This window comes from Aedes aegypti, chromosome 1, assembly GCF_002204515.2.
Source record: "Aedes aegypti strain LVP_AGWG chromosome 1, AaegL5.0 Primary Assembly, whole genome shotgun sequence".
In the NCBI taxonomy this organism is placed as follows: Eukaryota; Metazoa; Arthropoda; class Insecta; order Diptera; family Culicidae; genus Aedes; species Aedes aegypti.
In genome coordinates this window covers 150,409,349-150,432,934 of record NC_035107.1, presented here as the reverse complement: position 1 = coordinate 150,432,934, position 23,586 = coordinate 150,409,349, and the positions used below count along the sequence as shown (strand labels likewise).

Here is a 23,586-nt window from a genome sequence, read left to right as displayed (position 1 = left end):
GTTTGCATGGAGCTGCTCGGTAAGAAGCTTTTGCTGCTCAGTAAGGCGATTAAAATCCAATTTCGCCTGGAGAAGTTCTTGGCAGCTATCGCAACAAGGCAGAACATATGAGCTGAAGTCCACCACTTTTTTGTCCTTCCTCCGCATTGAACTCCGGTGCACAGAAACGCCGATACGCGCGGCATGAAATTTACGTGGACACCCCGCACATGTCCACAAAGCCGAATCGACGGAGGCATCCAATGCACAAATTTCACAGTTCATGACGTATTCAAAAAATATGTTTAATTAACGAATGAACTGGGAGGACACTAAAGTATTTTTTCGCTCACCGGACATTTTCAACGAACAGCGAACGAAGCGAGAGGCAAAGCAATACGTCCGACGCGAGCGATGGCTGGCAGGTAACTGCTGTGATAGCTTGTAGTAAATACTTCCGTATTCTTTGAATGCATACAATATTCTAATTTATTATTCGTAATATATTTCCATAGCCTACTGACATAATATAACAGCACATCTCCTTTCTCGTATAATTTAAAGTTCAAATCTCATATTGCGCATTTCTTTCACCACTGGACTATCGCAGAAGTTTTTACAAGTGCGGAAATGCTAATAAAAGTGCGCGATTGCGTCAAATCGAGTCGGTATCTTCAGCGGGGTTATTCCTCGCAGTCCATAGAATAAGTGCTCTGAAGACGCCAACATGATTTGTTGCAATTCCGCATTTTTATTCGCATTTTCGCACTTATGGAGCCGCATTTCGCAGTCCAGTAGTGAAAGAAATACACAAGTTCTTTTAATTCTCAAGTATTATTTGTCATAAATTTATTATATTATTATAATTTTTTTTTTATTTCCAAAGAATTCTTCTTCTGCTTTTTCAAATCTTTGAAATGGTGGCAACACCTTATACTTCTTTTTACCAAATGTAGTTGCTAGTTTGTTTGCTGGTAGAAGGTTTTTTTTTCAACATCATATCTTCGCTACAGATGTCCGGTTCTTGAACATGTCTTCTTCTATCTGTTAAATATGATAAATAAACCAATAAAAACTATTATATACAATCTACTTTAAAAAGAGAACTTTTCTACTTACCAATAAAAACTCACTAGTGGAAATTAGATTTGCCTCCGTCACATGCAACGGCTAGTTCTAGACTGAGCAGACTGAGCTAGCTCTTTATTCAGTACTCTCATCTCAGTAATCTTTTCATGTTGATCGATAACACGGTTATAATAATTGATTCAGAACAGGGTAGACACTACAGTTCTCCCTCCTTAAGAAAAGACAATAATAAAACATTCATAATATTGATTCACAAAATTTGATAGGATATTTCAATAATTCAAATCACTTTAATCTTCCGAATTCAAACTTCTTGCTCCAGCACATCCATGCCTAGCTGATATGCGCAGTTCTGGATCGCGTATTGATAGGGCTCCTCATTCGCTTGAACTTCTTATTTGCACGAAGATCTTCCGGCCTCGAATCTTCCGAAAATCCACGGAAATCATCTTCTTCTTCGATCGACTCCCTTCTGCGCTTATTCATCGTTGAATTTGGAAGTTGGATCACAGTTCTACCTCGTTTAGATTCGCAGGCAGCCTTCAACTGTCGTCTATGTGCATTAGTCTTATGCTTGCCATTCAAAATCTGGAAAATGTTATCAGATATACGTTTTACAAATACTGCGTCTAACCATCTTGGGAATTTATTAATATTCTCATAATATAGCTTATCCCCTGCTACAAGCTTGTCTAAATCATTCTGTGGTATATTTGAAATTTCCTCTTGTTCCTCTTCGTCCAGTTCGGAATTTCTGGAATGTTCCCCGGCATTTGACAAATAGTGCTTATATGTTTTATTCTAGGGTTTTATATGAACAGATTTTTCCCTATACTGCTTGACTTCAGACACCAAAAAAATAAATTCCTATTATAAATAACATTGCTATTACGCAGCTGAAAGGTGATCCAAATCTCTGCAATTGTAACTGTTATAATTAATCAATACTGAAACTAATAAAATCGAATAAATAAAATGAATTAAATTAAATTATATGTTTTATGTGAATTAATAAAATCCAGCAACATTTTTGGTTGATATGAAAGCATTTTTTTCTGAGGGAAATAATCCCTCTTCTCCAGAATAACTGTTCCTGTAGTTGATCAAAAATAAATGTAATTTGTCGTCAATATCCAAAGATTTGGTGTTATTGTCTAGTAAAAACCTTTTAAGTACCTCTTTAGCAGTTCTCACCATCCTTTCAGCTTGACCATTACTAGCCGGGTGGTAAGGCGGACTTTTTAACACCATTATGCCATGGTTCTCCAGAAATCCTATAAATTCATATGAGTTGAATGGTGGACCACCATTAGTGATCACCACATCTGGTAACCCGAACCTCGCGAACATAGAAGCGAACTTCTTATTTACTATTCTTGCAGTCGTACCAGATCGCATCCATTCATCAAGCCATTTAGTGTGACCATCAACTATCAAAAGGAAATTGTTTCCCTCAAGGTAAAAAAAAATCCGCGTGTAACCGACTAAAAGGACGTGTAGTAGCTATCCAAGAACTGATCATTCCTGGTTTTTGATAATTTCCATTCTAGTACAAGTTTTAAAATGCCTTCCCTTAAAGAATAAAGAATCACTAATTTATCTTCTATCATTAGTATATTATCAACTAGTTCTAATTTAGACTTTTGCGCATGATAGTCCCGATATTGCATTGTAACAACTTTTGGCCATCCAAATGTAGTAAATTTTATTACATCTGCCAAAAAAATGTCCGAAAGAGTTTCAAAGGACCAACGCCAAATCAATAGGCAATTCATTAGAAAAGCTTTTAATGTATTCTCGATCCAATCTACTTGGTATTCTTTGGTCAAGGGGAAATCTACTACAGAAATCTGCATTTCCTAACCGATTTCCATGACGGTATTCAATTACAAAATCGTAAATTGAGAGCTCCATTATGTAACGTTGCAACCTAGTTACAAAAATGGAATTCCTACCATTTCGCCCAAAAAAACCTATTAGTGGTTTGTGATCAGTGAAATTTTATAACACATACCAATGCCAAAGCTTCTAAGTGCAATATCGGGTACTTTCTTTGTGCTGCATTTAGTGTGAAGAAAGTAAAGCATATTGGACGCTCAGTACCATTTTCCATCTGTGCCAACACTCCCCCTAAGCCATATGAATAAGCATCTGTGATTACTACCAATGTTTTTTTTTTTGGATCATAAAAAGTAAGAAGATTGGCATTCATCAAATTGTCTTTACTTTCTTTAAAAACACACATTATTTAGTCCATTGAAAACAAACATCTTTTCTTAAAAGGTTGTACAAACATTTTAGTTTTCTGGCGACATTAGGCACACATTTGTTATAATAGTTGAATAATCCAAGATAAGCTCTCAACTCTGTCACATTTTCAGGAGTTTTAGCTTTCTCAATAGTCGAGATATTGTCTGGTACAGGTAATAATCCATCACTTGTAATCAAATGACCTAAATACTGCAAAGAGGTAACGAAAAATTTACATTTTTTAAAATTAACATGGATATTTGTATTGGAGAGCCTTTCAAGAACTTTCTCCAACTTGTCTAAACATTCTTTCCGCGTCTTTCCAGCAATGAGCACGCCGTCAAGATAATAACATACTACATTCAGCCCTTTCAGGACCTGGTCCATTACTTGCTGGAACAGAGCTGCACTAGAACTAGCACCTTGAGGTAAACGATTGTAGGAGTAAAGACCCTTGATCGTATTTATAACATCATTCTTTGAGCGTTTGGATAATTTCAACTGCGTGTATGCACCAGCCAAGTCGAGCGAGCAGAAAACTTTGCAATCAGCCAACGAAGCAAAAATATCCTCTGCTAGAGGAAGAGGATGAGTATTTGAAATTCATTGATTTATTCATTAGAATTTTATTCAACGAAACTTTGCAATCAATTACCATTCTAACTTCTCCATCCTTCTTCATGACCGCTATCACCGGAGAGGCTCATTCACTTGCCTGTATAGGAGTGATCACTCCTTGATTATCCAGCATGTTTTAATGTTCTCAAAACTTATCCTTAATTTTGTATGGCACTTGGTACGCCCTCCTGAAAACCGGTTGTTCTGATTTCAGCGTTAGCTATTCTTCAAAACCTGTAATTGGTTCTTTAAAATCTTTATTGAACACTTTGGAATATTTTTGTTTTATCGTACTCAAAACTTGTTCTGAATCTTCAGTAATATCCAAACTGTTCACTGACTGAGATTGCATGAATTGGTCCTTCCAAGTTGGGTAAAACACCTTCATCCAATCTCTACCAAGGAGCGGTGTAATATTTTTAACTGTGCTCAGAATAATCAGTTTTCTCTCAGCGTTAACACCATTCAAGCTGACTTCAACTGAAATTTCCCCAACAACAGCAATTTTAGATCCATTAACAACAACAAGCAACCGGAATCGAAGAAAACATTTGTTCATACAAAATTTTACTAATGACCGCTACCGCCGAACCCGTGTCTACTTCCATCGTTAGTTTGATGCCTTGATCTGTTGAACTGTTTTTTTCACAAGTGTCGGATTGTTTAGCGGTCTTCGGCAATATTCTTCATCGTAAAAATACCTATCGAGGTCTGTGTTTCGAATTTTTATAGAGGTCAATGGGCGACCTCTGGCGATTTTTCCTTGCAAAAGTAAGTTTCCCCATAGTAAATCCCATACAAGCTTTTAACGGCTGGCGCTAAAATATAGTTTCTCCAATCGAGCTGAAATTTTGCACAGTTGTTATGGGACGTAAATGCAATCCAAAAAAAGGACTGGAGCGAGAATCTAAATTTGTCATATAACCGTGTCCCAGGCTAGTGCTCAGGCCTGCTTTCCGCCTTCTCACTACTAATGATAGTTTTTTCAACTGTTTCTAAATTAACATCGTCGTCCATGAGCAACTTTTTTCTTAATTCTTTATCACGCAATCCAATAATTAACCGATCTCTAATTCCTTCATCTTTGAACTCTCGAAAGTTACAATTTTCTGCAAGTAGCTTCCCCGCAAGTACAAAATTCTCAGCTGACTCGTTAGCCCTTTGTAACCGGTTGTAAAATTAATACCGATTCATTAATGCTGGCTCCACTTTATCTGAACGAGCTTTTAGTTTTTTTTTATCATCCCATCATACGAAATTTCGCTTACTTCTTTTTTTTTTTGGGAAAATTAACTTCAATTCGGCAAACACTTCATCTCCACTTACAGAAATAAACCAAGACTGCTTAGTTTCAGTCGATACTTTATTCAGTTTACACAAGATTTCAAGTCTCTCCACATAGTTCGTAAAAGATTTATGCCGCTAGTACTGGTCAATCGACCCAATCATACCAGGCGTGGTCATTATGATGTCTTCACTGAAACTACGAAAACAAGGAAAAAAAACTTTGTACTCACGGTTGTAGTAGATCGATCTCACCGTACCAGTAGAATGTAATACCAGATAGCTTACAGTGCGCATCGTACCTTCGTGCTGTGCGTACACGAATTCTCTCTGCTCTTGGAAGTTTTCTTAAAAACTACCTAAAGCAATTAAACAGTACTTTTCAGTGCTACATAAACAGTACTTTTCAGTGCTAAAATTAAAAACGGTACTTTTCAGTGCTACTAAAACAGTACTTTTCAGTATTATTTTTTCTACTATTGATCCCTTTACGATCCTTGTTTGGGCCCGTGCCTTCGATTTTTCGTTGGACCCGTTGACGAAAGCTAGTGGTGGTAATCCTTCTTGGACACCGTTTCGGGAAAAAAACCTCTCGAAGGTCACGTCTTTCTCGTTTATTAACTAAACATGGTATCAACAACTAACAAAAGGAAGGGTGAATCTCTGAATTCACTACTTCCTTCCAAAAAAGTGGGTTTTAAGCAGCCTCTAGCCCAGGCTCTTTGATTCAAGTGAGGAAGCAAAGAGTGCCGCCTATCGTGGTCAGTTGTTCCGAATTTGGGGGATTTAGGCAGGAGATCTTGAACTCCATTAGGGGAATCAAGGTTTCCTTCCAAATCGCAAAGAAAGGAGACTGTCGCGTTTTGCCGGAAACTCTTAAAGATCGTGAACTTCTTCTCAGACATCTTGAAGAGAAGAAGCACAATTTTTTTTACTTATGACGACAAAACTGAACGTTTGTTCAAAGTTGTCTTCAAAGGTCTCTCAAGTGACTATAAGTCACCTGAAGAGATCAAAAATGGAATAAATGATTTACTTTGATTTTCCCCAGTCCAAGTAATCATTATGAAAAAGAGAACCCAATCTGGCATTGTTCGGAAAGGGCTTTCTCAAGAATATTATTTAGTTCACTTTAACAAAAAAGAACTAAATAATATTAAAGCTTTAGAAAAAGCAAAACTTTTGTTCGATGTCCGTGTGACGTGGGAACATTTCCAGAAACCTGGAGTAAATTAGCAGAACCCCACTCAGTGCCGTCGGTGCCAAAAGTGGGGTCATGGTACAAAAAATTGTCGCATGGATGCTAAATGCATGATTTGCGGAGGTTCCTCGCACGCTAAGGTCGCGTGTCCAGTGAAGGAAGATACCACCAAGTTCATATGCTCTAATTGCGGGGCTAATCATAAGTCCAATTTTTGGAATTGCTTTTCACGCAAAAGAGTCATTGAGGCTCGTGCCAGGCAGATGAAAGATAATATCCGTTACGATAACGGTCGTTTCCGGAATTTGCCTGGTAGAGTATCGAACAAGAGGGACCCATATAGCCGTAGCGGTAAACGCGCAGCTTTTCAGCATGACCATGCTGAGGGTCGTGGGTTCGAATCCCGCTGGTCGAGGATCTTTTCGTGAAGGAAATTTTCTCGATTCCCAGGGCATAGAGTATCTTCGTACCTGCCACACGATATACACATGCAAAAATGGTCAATCGGCAAAGAAAGCTCTCAGTTAATAACTGTGGAAGTGCTCATAAGAACACTAATCTGAGAAGCAGGCTTTGTCCCAGTTGGGACGTGACGCCAGAAAGAAGAAGAAGTATCGAACAATGCTCATTTTTCAGTTAACGATCGCTTGATTAGGAATCATACCCACCAGGAAGATCATAATCATGCTCATTCACAAACAAATTTTAATCCGTCGGGTAGCCGTTCGAATCTTTCAATTTCGAATGTATCTACCCACGGAAAATCCTTTGCCGATATCGTAGAACTCCTCCCCTATTCGTACTATGAGTACCCATTCTACTTGTTTCAAATCAAATGGAAAAACTCTACCGCCACAGGTAACTCCTACTACGCTTCTTCGTCTACCGAAAATTCCAATAAGAAATCATCAGATGTACCCACTTCAAGTGATATGTCTGCCTCTGATTTTAATTTTCTAACTGAACAATTGAATCTAATGACTGATGCAATGTTCAAAGCCACCACTATGACTGAAGCAGTCCAAGTAGGTGTAAAATTTACAAATCAAATTGTTATTGGATTTCGTTTTTCTTATGGATCAAAATAATAATTTAAATATTTTAAATTGGAATGCTCGTTCTCTGAATGGTAAAGAGGACGAGCTGTTTAATTTTCTTACAGCTAATAACGTGCATATAGCAGTTATTACCGAAACTTATTTAAAACCTGGATCCAAACTAAAAAAAGATCCTAACTTTTTTGTTTATCGTAATGATCGACTTGATGGGGCATGTGGGGGAGTTGCAATCATCATTCATAGGCGTATAAAACATCAACTGTTTTCGTCATTTGAAACTAAAGCTTTTGAAACTGTTTCTGTTGAAACACAGCTTGGTAAATATACTTTCATAGCTGCCTATTTGCCTTTTCAATGCTCTGGACAGCAAGTTAATTTGCTCCAAACTGACTTGCGAAAATTGATTCGCAATAAGTCAAAAATTTTTGTCATTGGTGACTTTAATGCCAAACATCGGTCATGGAACAATTCTCAAAATAATTCCAACGGAAGAATTTTATTTGATGAGTGCTCTTCAGGATATTTCTCAGTTCAATACCCTGATAGCCCTACATGTTTTTCCTCTTCTAGAAATCCATCTACGATTAACTTGGTCTTAACCGACTCTAGTCATCTTTGTAGCCAATTAGTTACTCATGCTGATTTTGATTCTGATCATGTGCCTGTTACATTTCAAATATCCCATGAAGCGATTCTCAATCCTATCAGCTCCACTTTTAATTATTTACGAGCCGACTGGAATATATATGAAACGTATGTTGACTCTAATCTTGATGTTAACATTTCTTTAGAAACTAAACTTGATATTGACAATGCTCTTAAAACTTTAACAAATTCCATTGTTGAAGCCAGGAGCATTGCAATTCCAAAATGTGAAGTAAAATTTGAATCCGTGATTATAGACGATGATCTTAAACTCTTGATCCGTCTTAAAAACGTGAGGAGAAGGCACTTTCAATGCACTCGTGATCCTGCTATGAAAATTATATGGCAGGATTCGCAGAAAGAAATCAAGAAACGTTTTGCAGATTTAATAAACAAAAATTTTGAAAATAAAATTTCTCAATTGGACCCTGGCTCTAAGCCCTTTTGGAAATTATCTAAAATCTGGAAAAACCTCAGAAGCCAATACCGGCATTGAAAGAGGAAAACAAATTATTACTAACTAATTGCGAAAAAGCTCAAAAACTTGCAATGCAGTTTGAAAGTGCGCACAATTTTAATTTAGGACTTACTAGTCCAATTGAAAATCAAGTTACTCAGGACTTCGAAAATATTCTCAAAATGGAAAAATGCTAAGGTTGTTCCAATTTTAAAACCAGACAAAAATCCAGCAGAAGCTTCTAGCTATCGTCCAATCAGTTTGCTTTCATCCATCAGTAAACTTTTTGAAAAGGTTTTTTTTTATTTTTTTTAACAGAATGATGGTTCACATCAATGAACAGTTCGGATTCCGCCATGGACATTCGACAACTCATCAACTTTTACGTGTAACAAATTTGATCCGTTCCAACAAAACTGAAGGCTACTCTACTGGTCTTGCTCTTCTAGACATAGAAAAAGCATTCGACAGTGTTTGGCATGAAGGTTTGATTGTAAAATTGAAAAACTTCAATTTCCCAATATACATTGTTACAATAATTCAAAGTTATCTGTCAAATCGTACACTTCAGGTTAATTATCAGAACTCCAGATCTGAAAGACTTCCTGTAAGAGCTGGTGTTCCTCAAGGCATTTATAGCAATATTATACAATATTTTCACATCTGACTTACCTGAGCTACCTCAGGGATGTCAAAAATCTTTGTTTGCGGATGACACAGGCCTCTCCGCCAAAGGACGAAGCCTACGTGTCATCTGTAGTCGATTGCAAAAAAGTTTGGATATATTTTCTTCATACTTGCAAAAATGGAAGATTTCTCCTAATGCTTCCAAAACTCAACTAATAATATTCCCACATAAACCAAAAGCTATTTATTTGAAACCTTCAAGTAGACATGTTGTCACGATAAGAGGGGTTCCAATAAATTGGTCAGATGATGTTAAGTATCTAGGGCTCATGCTAGATAAGAATTTAACTTTCAAAAATCACATTGAGGGCATTCAAGCCAAATGCAACAAATATGTAAAAAGTCTCTATCCACTTAATAATAGAAAATCAAAACTTTGTCTTAAGAACAAGCTTTTGATATTCAAACAAATTTTCAGGCCAGCCATGTTGTATGCTGTACCAATATGGACTAGCTGTTGTAATACCAGGAAGAAAGCTCTGCAGAGAATTCAAAATAAAATTTTGAAAATGATTCTGAGGCTTCCTCCCTGGTATAGTACCAATGAGTTACTTAGAATATCCAATGTTGAAACATTGGAACAAATGTCAAATAAAATAATCAATAATTTCAGGCAAAAATCGTTACAATCTTCTATTGCCACGATAAATGCGTTATATGTTTAGGTTAAGTTAGGTTAAGTATATTCAAAGCATTTTTTTTTCTCTTAAAAGCAGGTGAAATCAACTCACCTGTAAAAAATCTGAACTGCTACAGCAAATGAAATGTAATATGTTGTTAACAAAATGTTAATTAAATCTTAGATTTGTTTTACCAAATTAGGATGATAGTGTTGTCTAATAACACAGAACACCTAGATATAAGCAATAATGAATGTAATGTTTGGAATAATACTAATAAAGAAATTAAAAAAAAAATGATTGCGGTGAATTTTATCCAGAAAGTTTACGCCAAAACTACCTTCAACGATCTTCGGATTTGCATGCACCGTTGATCTCGTGTTGTATAAGCTCCAACGACCATAACTGTCGTCTACTTCTATGATGTCACCTTGCTCCAAAAAGAATTTTCGTGGTAGTCAATCGCCACTCGTAACGATGTACTTCTCACGACAACCCCTTTGCAAAGTAAGAAGTGAGCTGGGTCTTCACTCTGAATTTTGTCACTCAACCAGCTCTCAGCATTTATTCTCACTTTTTCTCAACTGATAACGATAGCAGCAATCTCACCAGGCAACAACAGCAACACCCCACCAACAGCAGCAGCAACAGGTCAAAACTCCTTTGAGTTATTATGAGCAGTCCGTAGCGCGCTCACGAAGCTTGATATGTATTCTAAAAAGAATTCTTAAATATTCTGAAGAGAAGACCAAGAAACAATGATCTGAATATAAGCTGTGGAATAAAAGAATTGTAAGGCAAAATAACATGCTGCGATGATGAATAGAAATCAATTTTCGCAATATCATATCAGCATTTTTATACAATTACACCTTTTAGCTACTCAACAGGCTCTCTTATTATTTCTTTTATCGAAACAATATTCAAGTATAACTGTCTGTCTCGATTTCACAAGCTTCTCGAGTTACTAGGCTCAAGGAAACTCTATAACAGTGGTTCTCAACCTTTTTGAAGCTGCGACCCCCTTTGAGGATCTACAAACACCTCTCGGACCCCCGAAGAGAAATGTTTATAAAATCAATGTATAATAAGGAAAATTTATCATATATACTGTAGCTTAGAATTACGCTCGTTATCCACCACAGCTAATGCAAGATTTCTGCGGTGATGGATTGGATAAGTCCATTAAAACTGAACCAAGATATCACACTTTCTTGAAAAAATTCCAACAAAATGTCATGCAGAGTGCTAGTATTGCAAATAACCAATAAGGCACCTCTATGATTCGTTCTAGCATTGGACGTTTCCTCGGTCAAGTTGTCTAAAACTCGGCAGAAAAAAATGCCCTTTTCGAGAATAAATGTTGCACAATGTGAGCTTTGTAGCTTTAAATATAACCTCTGCCAAAAGCACTAGAAATAAGATACTCTTCCCTACTTGGCAACTTCCCAGCAGATATCTCGCCAACAATTCGTTAAGGATATTCCCAGGAGTTAGTTGAAGATTTTCTTAGGGTATTCCCCCAACTATTTAATCAGAAATCCGAGAATATTTCGCCAAACACAAATACAGACAACTTGATAATGAGCTTCTTAAGAGCCAATTATTGACGTTGTGGAAAAAATGTTAAAAATTCTCCAAAACCAGATTTTTGTTCAAAATCTTCGCAGAAATGTCCCAAAAATCATTATGTCGTATATCAGTCGACAATCTCACCAAACATCGTGATAATTTGTGTGGAAAAAGGATAGAATTTTATTCATTTTTATTCAATCCTGTCAATTTGGAATTATTCGAGTATCAGTTCGACAGCTCATGTCATAGCGAGCAGACGCGTGTATGCTATCGCTCCCGCGTTTCTAACTTCGCTTCGACCGTTTCAGCAAACAGTACATTATCTCAATTTGACTACCTCGTCGGACCTGGCCAGGCCCAGGAGTATAATAGAAAACATCGAAGTAGGCCGGCCAGTAAGTGGCCGAAAGTGCGAAATCTGGTGCCAAACTACCAGTGCCGGGACCGTGATATAAAGCGTTCTTGACTGAATAGAACAAAAAAAGCTTTTCTCTTTGTTCTTGCTCAGACGAACAACCGCTTAGTGAGTGGCATCTCGTGCTGTGCGGTTCGTTTTGCCTATTGTTTGTGAAGAATATCTCCGCAATAGTTCAAATTAATCAGTACTTGCTGCTGCCCCCCTCGACATGGAAAACCCATGTCTTCTCGCGGCGTTCTGCAAACGGTGCAATACCAATGACCATCCACTCTCGAGCCGAAAATGTCCCACCTATGTCAAAGAAAACGAATTCCAACACCTACGGGTCGATTTAGGCATTTCCTATCCAGCAGCAAAACGGCAGTATGAGCAGAGACACGGTTCAAAATCCATGGCATCCATCGTAGCAGATAGTAACGATCGGCGTTATGCCGAACTTTCGGCGAAACTCGATAACGTCCTAAAGGTAGTAAAAAGCAAGGACGCTGAGATCGAGACTCTACTTACCGAACTAAAAAACAAAGACGCACACATCGAGAAACTGGAATCCACTATGAAGCTCACACCCCAAGAACGGCTGAATACAGTGAAAGAACACGGCACTATCAAGGACCTTGTTAACAAGATCCACTCTCTGGAGTCAGAGCTAGCTAGGAAAGACAGAGAAGTCGCCATGATCCGTGAAATCTACATCCCCAAGAAATCCTCAACCAGCACTGGTAACAAAATTACCAAGCCCGACGTATCAAACGGGTCTAATACGGGACACGATGATCGCAATTCTTCACACACTAATCAGTCTGAGGCATCGCAAATCAAGAAAACAGGCACGAAAAAGAAAGCTAACAAAACCGACAGCTACGAGAGGCTTAACAAACGTACCAAAAATCGCCTTTCGCCAAGCACAACTCCCGAATGTACATTTACACCGGAAACCTCACCTGCTGACATCGAAATTTCTTCGGGTGATGAACCAATGTTGAATGTATCCGGGTACATATCCGACTCCTAAACGTCACATCATGCATCTAGTCCCCTCCTGAACTTATGTTTCTTGCCTGAACTGATCAACAAAATTAACACTGCACTTCACCTCTCAACAAACCGCTACCGAAACTGATTCAAAAAAGGAGCGGACTAGCCAAGCAACAGCGACTTACAGAAAACACATCCCATCATCGAAGCGCAAACCAACTCCAATTGCATCTTTCAACGATCTGGCAACCTTTACTGGCCAATGCGACTACCCGGCGGAGCCACCGAGCAGTCGAGGCACCGCCAGTGCGGACGTATATGCCACACCGGAACTGACGGACAACCCTCGACACTCCGTGGCGGTCGGAAGAGGGACGGACAAGGGAGACAACTCCTATCCCCCTGAGGACAACGAGGGATTTAATTCACAACCAATACAAACTAAGCAACAAAAATCCACGCCGGAGATGTACTTGGAACAACAGTCTTGCATCGGTGAAGCTCTATCGACGTTAAGATTTCGAACACAACCTCGAATTAGTCCTGAAGATTGCCGTTGGCCAACACTGCCTCAAAGTATAAGGTCCAACGCAGCGCTGTATGATTCATACCAATTCAAACATAGAGGGACCTCTATTCCAAAAGCAGGCTCTTCTGGTAGGTGTCTTCCCATTGTAGAGTACACTGGTGATGACTGCAGTGCCCCAAGTCGACGCGAGATCACAGAAACAGTATTTCTTAGTAGACCACCCACCCCAAGCACAAGATCACTGTCAGAACAACCAACTCTCCGCCATCCACGAAATATATCCAGTACGCCCTCGGTTAGCACCTTGTTCGCCATACAATGGAACATGAATGGCTATATCAACAATCTGCCGGACCTTGAGCTTCTTGTCAGAGACCAGCAACCAATCATATTGGCCATTCAAGAGACGCATCGGATTAATACCAACCGGTTGAACCATTCCTTACAGAAACGGTACAGCTGGACCCTCAAATGTAATGAAAACATCTACCACTCGGCTGCTATTGGAGTTTTATCAACTGTTCATTTTTCTCCGCTTCCTCTCAACACGGACTTACCAATTGTGGCAGTTAAACTTGAGTATCCGTTTCCTATGACCGTGATATCGGGATACCTGCCAAATGGGAACATTCCGGATCTCAAACTTCGCCTCTTTAATGCTCTTCAGAGTCTAAGTAGCCCAATACTAGTTATGTGGGACGTGAACGGTCATCATCCGGAATGGGGCAGTGTTTCACCTAACGATAGGGGTTCACTCATTATGGACGTAGCAGAAAAGCTTGACCTAGTTATTCTCAATGATGGAGCCACTACCTTCACCAGAGGCCAACGGAATTCCGCAATAGATGTCAGTTTATGCAGTTCAAGCATAGTCAACCGACTCCTCTGGACTGCCAAAGAGGATCCCATGGGTAGTGACCACCATCCCATCTTCATACACATCGACGAACAACCTCAAGCTACTTCTCGTCGTCCGCGCTGGAAATATGACCAAGCAGATTGGTCTCACTTTCAAATGCTGATTGACACCGAAGTTTCTGACAAACCCCCGGATAACATCGAAGGTTTCCTTAGTGTTTTGCATCAAGCTGCCTCTACATCTATTCCTCGCACTACACCAAACCCAGGTCGGAGATCATTGCCATGGTGGTCTCCAGACATAAAAAAAGTCATCAAAGAGAGACGAAAGGCCCTCCGTGCCGCAAAGCGTCTGGCTGATGACCATCCAGAAAAATCAAAATTAACGGAAATCTACCGCTCCAAACGCAACGAATGTCGCCAGCGTATTCGAGATGCTAAGAAAAAAACATGGGAAGACTTCTTGGAAGGAATCAATGCTAACCAAACGGCATCCGAATTGTGGAATCGAGTCAACGCATTGAATGGCAAACGACGAGCAACTGGCATGACACTACGATTACCAGGAGGCCTAACTCGAGACCCACTCTTAATAGCAAACGCTCTAGCTGATCACTTCGCTTCTCTATCCTCTTTAGACCGATATGGTAGAAATTTTATCTTAAAGAATCAAGCTTCTATCGATAGCATAACCAATCTAGTTATCCCAGAAGATAACACACCTCTCCGCATAAACTCTCCTTTCCGTATGGAAGAACTAAACTTTGCCCTACGCCATTGCAAAAGTAAGTCTGCAGGTCCAGATGGCCTCGGATACCCATTGTTTCAGCACCTTTCAATAGTTTCGAAGGCAACCCTTCTTGATCTGCTGAACAAAACATGGATCGAGAATACTCTACCGAAGTCCTGGACACACAGCCTAGTTGTTCCAATACCTAAACACGGAAAAGCCGCTACTTCCCCTGGTGACTTTAGACCGATCTCACTAACATGTTGCGCCAGTAAAATACTTGAACGTATGGTAAATCGACGGTTGATCCGTTTCCTGGAAGATAATCAGTTTCTCGACCATCGGCAACACGCTTTCCGTCCTGGTCACGGAGCAGGGACATATTTCACCGGTCTGGGTGACGTCCTTCAAGACGCGATGGGCAAAGGTTTACATGCTGACATGGCCTCATTGGATCTCGCTAAGGCCGCGTGGACACCTCACGCTATTCGTCGGCTTGCTGAATGGGGCCTGCGTGGACACATTCTCCATTTTCTTAAAAACTTCCTGAAAGGCAGAACATTCCAAGTTATTATCGGCAACAACCACTCCTCAATCCGTGCGGAAGAAACTGGGGTTCCGCAGGGATCCGTTATAGCGGTTACTATCTTCCTTGTTTTGATGAACAACATTTTCGAAGCATTGCCGAAAGAAATCTACATTTTTGTCTACGCGGACGATATACTCTTAGTTGTCATCGGCCGTACTCTAAAATTCATCAGACGAAAACTACAGGCAGCAGTATCTGCGGTAGCCAGATGGGCTACTAACTCCGGTTTTGACCTCTCGGCGGAGAAAAGTGTTATCTCTCATGTATGCCGCTCCCGTCATCGTGTTCTACAAACTCCCGTTATGGTAAACGGCTGCCCGATTCCATGTAGGAAAACAATGGTTATACTTGGAGTGCAGCTTGACCGTGAACTACGTTTCGATGCTCACCTAAATGCGATCAAGAGGAACTGCCAAACAAGAATCAATCTTCTCCGCACCTTATCCAAACCGCATAAGAGCAGTAACAGAGACATCCTTGTAAGAATAGCAAAATCTATAATCAACAGCCGGCTCTTTTATGGTATTGAACTCTTCGGTCTGGCAGATGACACTTCAATCACACGCCTTGCCCCTACATATAATCAATCCATTAGAATTGTTCAGGCGAACGGTCACTTCGAATACCAAAAATTGAATTACTGGATTGGTAACCCTATCGTGTTTATTTTTTTTATGCTTTTGTTGTTTACTTTGGGTGAGTTAGTTAGTGGACCGACACGAAGAGAATATAAACGATATCTGCAATCAGTTTAATTACAGTCCATTTTCAGTACAAAATCGGAAGAAACCCCCGAACATTTTGGTCCATTCGACCACGGATGTGTTGTACCGGTTCTCGCGCGCGGTTAAATGCCAATAACTACTAGGAGTAGATCGAAAATTCCTGCTTTTCTGCCGGTCGCACAACAGAAGGCCGCCAAAGCAGAACGTGAACGCAAGAGGAAAATGGCGGAAGCTCTAACAGCTCTTCACCGGCAACGGGAGTTCATAACCTCCAAAGTGGTTCGCATCAAATCAAGCTTACAAAAGGCGGACGACGAACAGGTTCCACTTGACGAATTCGTCTTGGAAACGTACATACGGACGATTGATGCAGCCTATCACGAAATGAACGACTGTCAAACGAAGATGTGCGAAGCAAATCCAGCAAAGCAGGAAGAGGAGGAACAAATTTACGTCGAGTTCGAGACACTGTTTACCGAAGTGAGAGCTGTCTTGGGCAGGCTGCTGAAGCAGAAGAAAGACGGGCAATCTGCTACTACAAACACCGGTGTTCCTCAACTACACAGAGTGCAGCAATCGATTCTACCACACACTCCTCTACCGTCGTTCGACGGGAAGCCTGAACATTGGTTTAGGTTCAAGTCAATGTTTACGGACATCATGAATAAGTGCGCCACTGAAGATGCAGCGACGAAGTTATATCATCTGGATAAGTGCCTCGTAGGAGAAGCGGCTGGTGTTATCAATCAACAGTTTATCAATGAAAACAACTACGATGCAGCGTGGGAGTTTCTAGTGCAGCGTTATGAAGACAAGCGTAAGATTGTGGATATTCACGCAAACAAGTTGTTGCAGCTGAAATCAATGACGCAGGAAAGCGGAAGGCAACTGAGGGATTTGATCGAGGAGTGCAAACGGCACGTCGATTCGCTCAGATACCACGGGTACGATGTACTAGGCCTCTCAGACATCGTATTGGTGAACGTTCTTGCATCTAAGCTAGACTACGAGACGAAGAAACTCTGGGAAGCCAGCAACGAACACGGTGTCATTCCAACTTACGAAGGCACTATCGAGTTTCTCGAAAAGCACGCATCGGTGCTCGAACGAGTAGAAGCTTCTTCAAGCTGTCAACCCAAGAGCAAGCCGAAGGCCAACGTAACAGCTACACCCCAAAAGGCCTCACAGTCGAAATCATCTTCTTTCACTGTGACGGCTGCAGAAATTAAATGCTTGTTCTGCGGAAAAGGACATTTCAATCACCAATGCGATGAATTGCTCAAGGTTTCTCCTAGCGAAAGGAACGACATAGCTAAGAAAGCTGGCGTTTGCTATAACTGTCTGAGAAAAGGGCACCTCACGATAAAATGTTCTTCGAAACATTCTTGTCGAGAGTGTAATAAGCGGCACCATACGGTTCTTCATCTTGATTCTCCAAAACCAAACAACGATGACAGCAAGACCGAAACTGCCAAACCAGTTGAAACTGGAACGACGATGAGCAACGTGGTAACCCTCAACTGCACTACTGGTTCGGGTGGATACAAGGATGTGCTGCTATCTACTGCGGTTGCGAACCTCTTGGACGTACACGGTAATGCGAAACTATGTCGCATCCTACTTGATTCAGGATCACAACTACATCTTATCACGGAAGCAATGACAGCACTTCTTGGAATTCAGCGCGAAAAGTGTGCAACCTGTGTTGTTGGAATCAACGGGAAAGAAACTCAAATCAAGCACCAAGTGACGGTTATGCTGCAATCTAGGACGACAAGCTACAGCAAGAACATCGAATGTCTGGTGGTACCGCGAATCACTGGCACATTACCGGCTCAAGAACTGAACTCATCGGAGTTAGCCATTCCTGACAATGTTTCTCTGGCCGATCCTGAATTCCATAGGCCTCAGCGAATCGACCTTCTGATCGGAGCCGAACTTTTCTACAGTATTTTGAAGTCTAGTCGTATCGATCTAGGACCTGGACGACCGATTATGCAGGAAACGTTCCTAGGATGGGTTGTTGCTGGACCAACCAACAGCCGTTCGACGTGTGTACAATCCCGACAATGCAATACTGTTTTGACTGAAGCTAATCGTTTGGATGAACTTGTTCAACGGTTCTGGTCTATTGAAGATGTTCCCGTGACTGCCAAGCTGTCACACGAGGAAGAAATGTGTGAGCAGCATTACGTTCAAACGACTACGAGAGACTCGTCCGGAAGGTATGTGGTCAGGTTGCCGTTTCGTGAAAACGTGAGTAAGCTCGGTGAAACAAGGCAACATGCACTGCACCGATTCCAGCAGCTAGAAAGGCGTTTGAACAGCAATGAGCAGCTAAAACGTGAATATGATGATTTCATAGACGAATACATCCGCCTCAATCATTGCCGAGAGATTCTTGAACCCGAAGCGAGTAGCACGCCGAACTGCTTCCTGCCTCATCATGCGGTTCTAAAACCAAACTCGTCTACAACAAAGTTGAGAACGGTGTTTGATGCATCCGCTAAATCGTCATCAGGGCTCTCATTGAACGACGTGTTAATGACAGGACCAACCGTGCAAGATTCTCTTTTGAATATTACCATGCGCTTCCGGATTCACCAGTATGTTTTTACTTGTGACGTGCCAAAAATGTATAGGCAAATTGCAATGTCGCCGGTAGATACTAGATTTCTTCGAGTGTTTTACCGCAAGCAGCCAACGGATCCCATTCGCACATTCGAGCTGACTACCGTTACTTATGGGACAGCATCAGCGCCTTTTGCAGCAACACGTACCTTGCAGCAACTTGTACACGATGAGGGTGTAAAGTTTCCTATCGCAGCGGACATTGTTTTGCATGATTTCTACATCGACGATGCACTGACTGGCGGCGATTCTGTCGACTACATCAAGGGAGCAGCAGATCAGCTCGTGCGTCTTCTAGACCTTGGCGGGTTTCAGCTACATAAATGGTGTTCCAATTCTATGGAGTTTTTGGAAACAATTCCGGAAGAACTTTGGGAGAAACGGACATGATTAGAATTCAGCGGAGCGAACGATGTGATCAAGACGTTGGGTTTACTATGGAAGCCCTCAACGGATGAATTATGTTTCCGGATAAATCCTGCTCAAAACGAGGCTATAATCACAAAACGCCATATCCTTTCCGAAGTTTCAAAAACTTTTGATCCTTTGGGACTTTTTGCTCCATCCGTTGTTCTTTGTAAACTGCTAATACGAGATCTGTGGAAGTTGGAAATTGGTTGGGATGATGAAGTGCCACCGGAGCAAAGGAACTCTTGGACGCGATACACTACTAGCTTGAAAAAAGCCGAAGGAATAAAGATTAGTCGATGCGTCCTGTCACCAAATCGAGTTGGTCTTGAACTTCACGCCTTTGCAGACGCATCGTTGTCTGCGTACGGTACCTGCGTGTATATACGATCTATACTACCCGACGGCAGAGCGGAACTACACCTTTTAACAAGCAAGTCCAGAGTTGCCCCAAACCAAACGATACCTCGACTCGAGCTGTGTGGATTTTTGCTGATGTCCAGATTGGTGGCTGCTGTTATAGCGGCAATTAAACAAGATTTCGACAAGGTGGTGTTATGGACGGATTCGACGATTGTACTATGCTGGTTGAACAAATCACCGCATGAACTTAACATCTTCGTGTCCAATCGTGTTGCGGAGATTAACAGAGCGACCACAGAATTCGAACGTAAGTATGTGGAATCTAAGGCGAATCCAGCAGATTTATTAACGCGTGGTGTGTATCCTGCGGAGTTGAAAAACAATGACATTTGGTGGCACGGGCCTACTTTTCTGCGACAAGCGCCGTATCCAGAGTTTGAAGGAGCGGAAGTAGGTGATATTCCTGATATGAAGAGGGCTACTTGTGCTGCTTTTGAAGGTTCCCGTGAACTTCCGATTCTCACCAAGTTCAGCTCATTCAGACGTTTGCGACGAGTCATGGCGTTTGTGGCTCGTTTCGTTCGGAAGGCTAGAAAGATTCGTACGGATGATGATTATCAACCATACCCTACCGTGGACGAATACAGAGTGGGTCTGGATATGATTTTGAAGGCTCTCCAAGCAGTATCCTTTTCGGAGGAAATTAAGCAAATTAAAAGGTACCAGCGCACTAATGATCCTAAACATAGGTATGTTGGTAAGCTTCGAAATCTAAATCCGATTTTGGAACAAGGCATCTTGAGAGTTGGAGGACGAATCAAACACGCTAACCTTACATTCGCCCAACTGCATCCTATCATTCTTCCATCCAAGCATCATGTAACGAAGATCATCATTGACGAACTGCACCAGACGTACTTGCATATCGGTCCAAGTGGATTACTATCTCTTCTGCGCCAACGATTCTGGATACTTGATGCACGAAACAGAATACAACAACATTTGAGGAAATGCGTACGTTGTGTGAAAACAAATCCTGCGAAGCTGCAGCGTTACATGGGAGATCTTCCTGCATATCGTGTTACACGGACTGACATGTTTTCCCGAGTCGGTGTTGATTATGCAGGACCGTTTAGTATTAAAACTGGCAATCCACGTAAACCGATTATCGTTAAGGGTTACATAGCACTTTTCGTGTGCTTATCATCTAAGGCTATCCATATGGAGTTGGCAGTAGATCTTTCAAGCCAAGCATTCATCAATGTTCTGAAGCGATTTGTAGCTCGGCGAGGTGTACCTACCTTAATTTTATCCGATAACGCCACTAATTTTATCGGAGCAAACTCGGAGCTTCACCAGCTGTACCAACTTTTCCAGAAAGAATCAACAACGAAGGCCCTCAACGAGTATTGTCTGCCATTAGAAATCAAGTGGCAGTTTATCCCGGCTCGTTCCCCTGAATTCGGAGGTGTTTGGGAAGCTGGCGTTAAGTCGGCAAAATGTCACATCAAGCGAGTAGTTGGCGAGTCAAAATACACATATGATCAGTGGAACACTCTCATAACCCAAATCGAAGCCATTCTAAACTCAAGGCCTCTTGTGCCAATGTCATCTGATCCCAGTGATCTTAAGGCTATCAGTCCAGCTCACTTGCTAATTGGAAGGGAGCTAACTGCAATCCCGGAACCATCGCTGGAAAATCTGAAAACGAGTACATTATCGAAGTACCAAGAAATACAAAAGATGAGGGACGCTTTTTGGACTCGGTGGTCGTTCGACTATTTGCAAGAGCTGCAGCGCCGCCCAAAACATAATCGTCAACACAAAGAACTAAAGGTTGGAGATATGGTCATCTTACGAGAGGACAACTTGCCACCTCTTCAGTGGAGATTGGGCAGAATAGTGCAGACCCATACTGGATCTGATGGAGTTACCAGAGTGGTATCTGTGAAGACGTCGGGCGGAATTTTCAAGAGAACCACCGCCAAGCTGTCATTATTGCCGAGCGAGAATTGAGTTTCTACCGAAACTGCAAGGCCGGGGAGAATGTTCAGGCGAACGGTCACTTCGAATACCAAAAATTGAATTACTGGATTGGTAACCCTATCGTGTTTATTTTTTTATGCTTTTGTTGTTTACTTTGGGTGAGTTAGTTAGTGGACCGACGCGAAGAGAATATAAACGATATCTGCAATCAGTTTAATTACAGTCCATTTTCAGTACAAAATCGGAAGAAACCCCCGAACAAGAATAATAGCTGGCTTACTCCCATCCACTCCAGCAGATGCGGCCTGTGTGGAACTTGGAGTTCTCCCATTCCGATACCAAGCTACAGAAACTTTGTGCTGTCGAACGATCGCCTATTTAGAAAAGACCACTGGAGATCATGAGGTCTTTCTCCTCAGGGAGGGGAACAGAGCTCTAGACAGTTTGGCCCATCAGGAGCTCCCCCCGGTTGAACAGGTCCACTGGGTCGGAGCCAGAAGGTGGGACGCTCCAGATTTCCTCGTAGACACCTCGGTTTCGAAACGATTTCGAGCAGGGGATAACTCTCCTGCTATGCGTTCTCATGTCACGGAGTTGTTAGCTAGCAAGTACCGAAACTACCATCACCGTTTCACCGATGGCTCCAAGTATTTGGACAGAACTGGCTTCGGCGTTACCGACGTTGATAAAAGCTATTTTTATAGACTACCCGATCAGTGCTCGGTTTTCTCGGCCGAGGCTGCTGCAATTCTTCTGGCCTCTACAACTCCTGCACCAAAACCAATATGTGTTATCTCCGACTCTGCTAGCGTACTCGCTACCATCAACTCATCGTCAACTCGTCACCCATGGATCCAAGCTGTGCAGAAGAACTCGCCCTCTCAAACCGTTTTTCTATGGGTACCCGGTCATTGCGGCATTCGAGGCAATGTGGAGGCTGACCATCTTGCATCGAAAGGTCGATCCGGTCGTCTGTTCACCAGATTAACGCCAGGGATGGATTTGAAAAACTGGACCAAATCTCAAATCCGTTCATCTTGGGCCCTAGAATGGGTGAATTTAAGAGATAAGTTCATACGAAAAATCAAAGGAGAAACAAAACGCTGGATTGATACTAACAATCGTCGTGACCAACAAGTGTTATCTCGTCTGCGTACCGGTCACACCCACGCTACTCACCAGAGGCGCGTCCACATTCGAAATCATGGGTGGAACAAACGTTGGCAAATATTTTGTGCACAGTGAAGGTAAGAAAAATGTTAACGCTTGAAATTGAAGTTCACTATATTCGAATATTGTGGGGCCCAGATAGCCGTAGCGGTAAACGCGCAGCTATTCAGCAAGACCAAGCTGAGGGTCGTGGGTTCGAATCTCACCGGTCGAGGATCTTTTCGTAAAGGAAATTTTCTCGACTTCCCAGGGCATAGAATATCTTCGTACCTGCCACACGATATACACATGCAAAAATGGTCATTGGCAAAGTTCTCAGTTAATAACTGTGGAAGTGCTCATAAGAACACTAAGCTGAGAAGCAGGCTCTGTCCCAGTGGGGACGTAACGCCAGAAAGAAGAAGAAGATATTCGAAGAGGCTCAAACGCAAATGAGTGTAAGTGACTTTTTGCTCGGTTTTGAGTTGACTGGGAAAATTGTACTGTTTCCATGCGTTCTAGCGACATTTTCAGTTGATTTTTCCGCTCAACAGATTTTCATGCTTTACAGGGCTGGTAGCGACTGAGTGCCTTAAAATAGGAAATTATAGACCTCTTGCTAGAATAAAGAAACCTAAAAGGAATTAAAAAGAGACCGTAAATAGCATCAGAACATACATAACTCTAAGATCAAATACTTTTTGCGAGAATTCCTCGTGACATTACGACAAGTATTACTGTATGTGTTTTTTTTTCATGATT

At 41.5% G+C, this 23,586-nt stretch overlaps 1 protein-coding gene and 1 long non-coding RNA gene across 2 annotated transcripts in view; one reads left to right on the top strand and one right to left on the bottom strand.

Annotated features, from left to right (window-relative positions):
* Window positions 1-23,586, top strand: part of LOC5566636 (WD repeat-containing protein 20) — a 76,730-nt gene that overhangs the window by 17,336 nt on the left and 35,808 nt on the right. The window lies entirely within an intron of this gene.
* The window catches only part of LOC110678291, a 74,675-nt gene continuing 52,210 nt past the window's right edge, over window positions 1,122-23,586 (bottom strand). The window contains exon 2 of the long non-coding RNA XR_002501485.1: window positions 1,122-1,656. This is a non-coding gene — a long non-coding RNA (uncharacterized LOC110678291). The remainder of the gene's footprint in view (window positions 1,657-23,586) is intronic.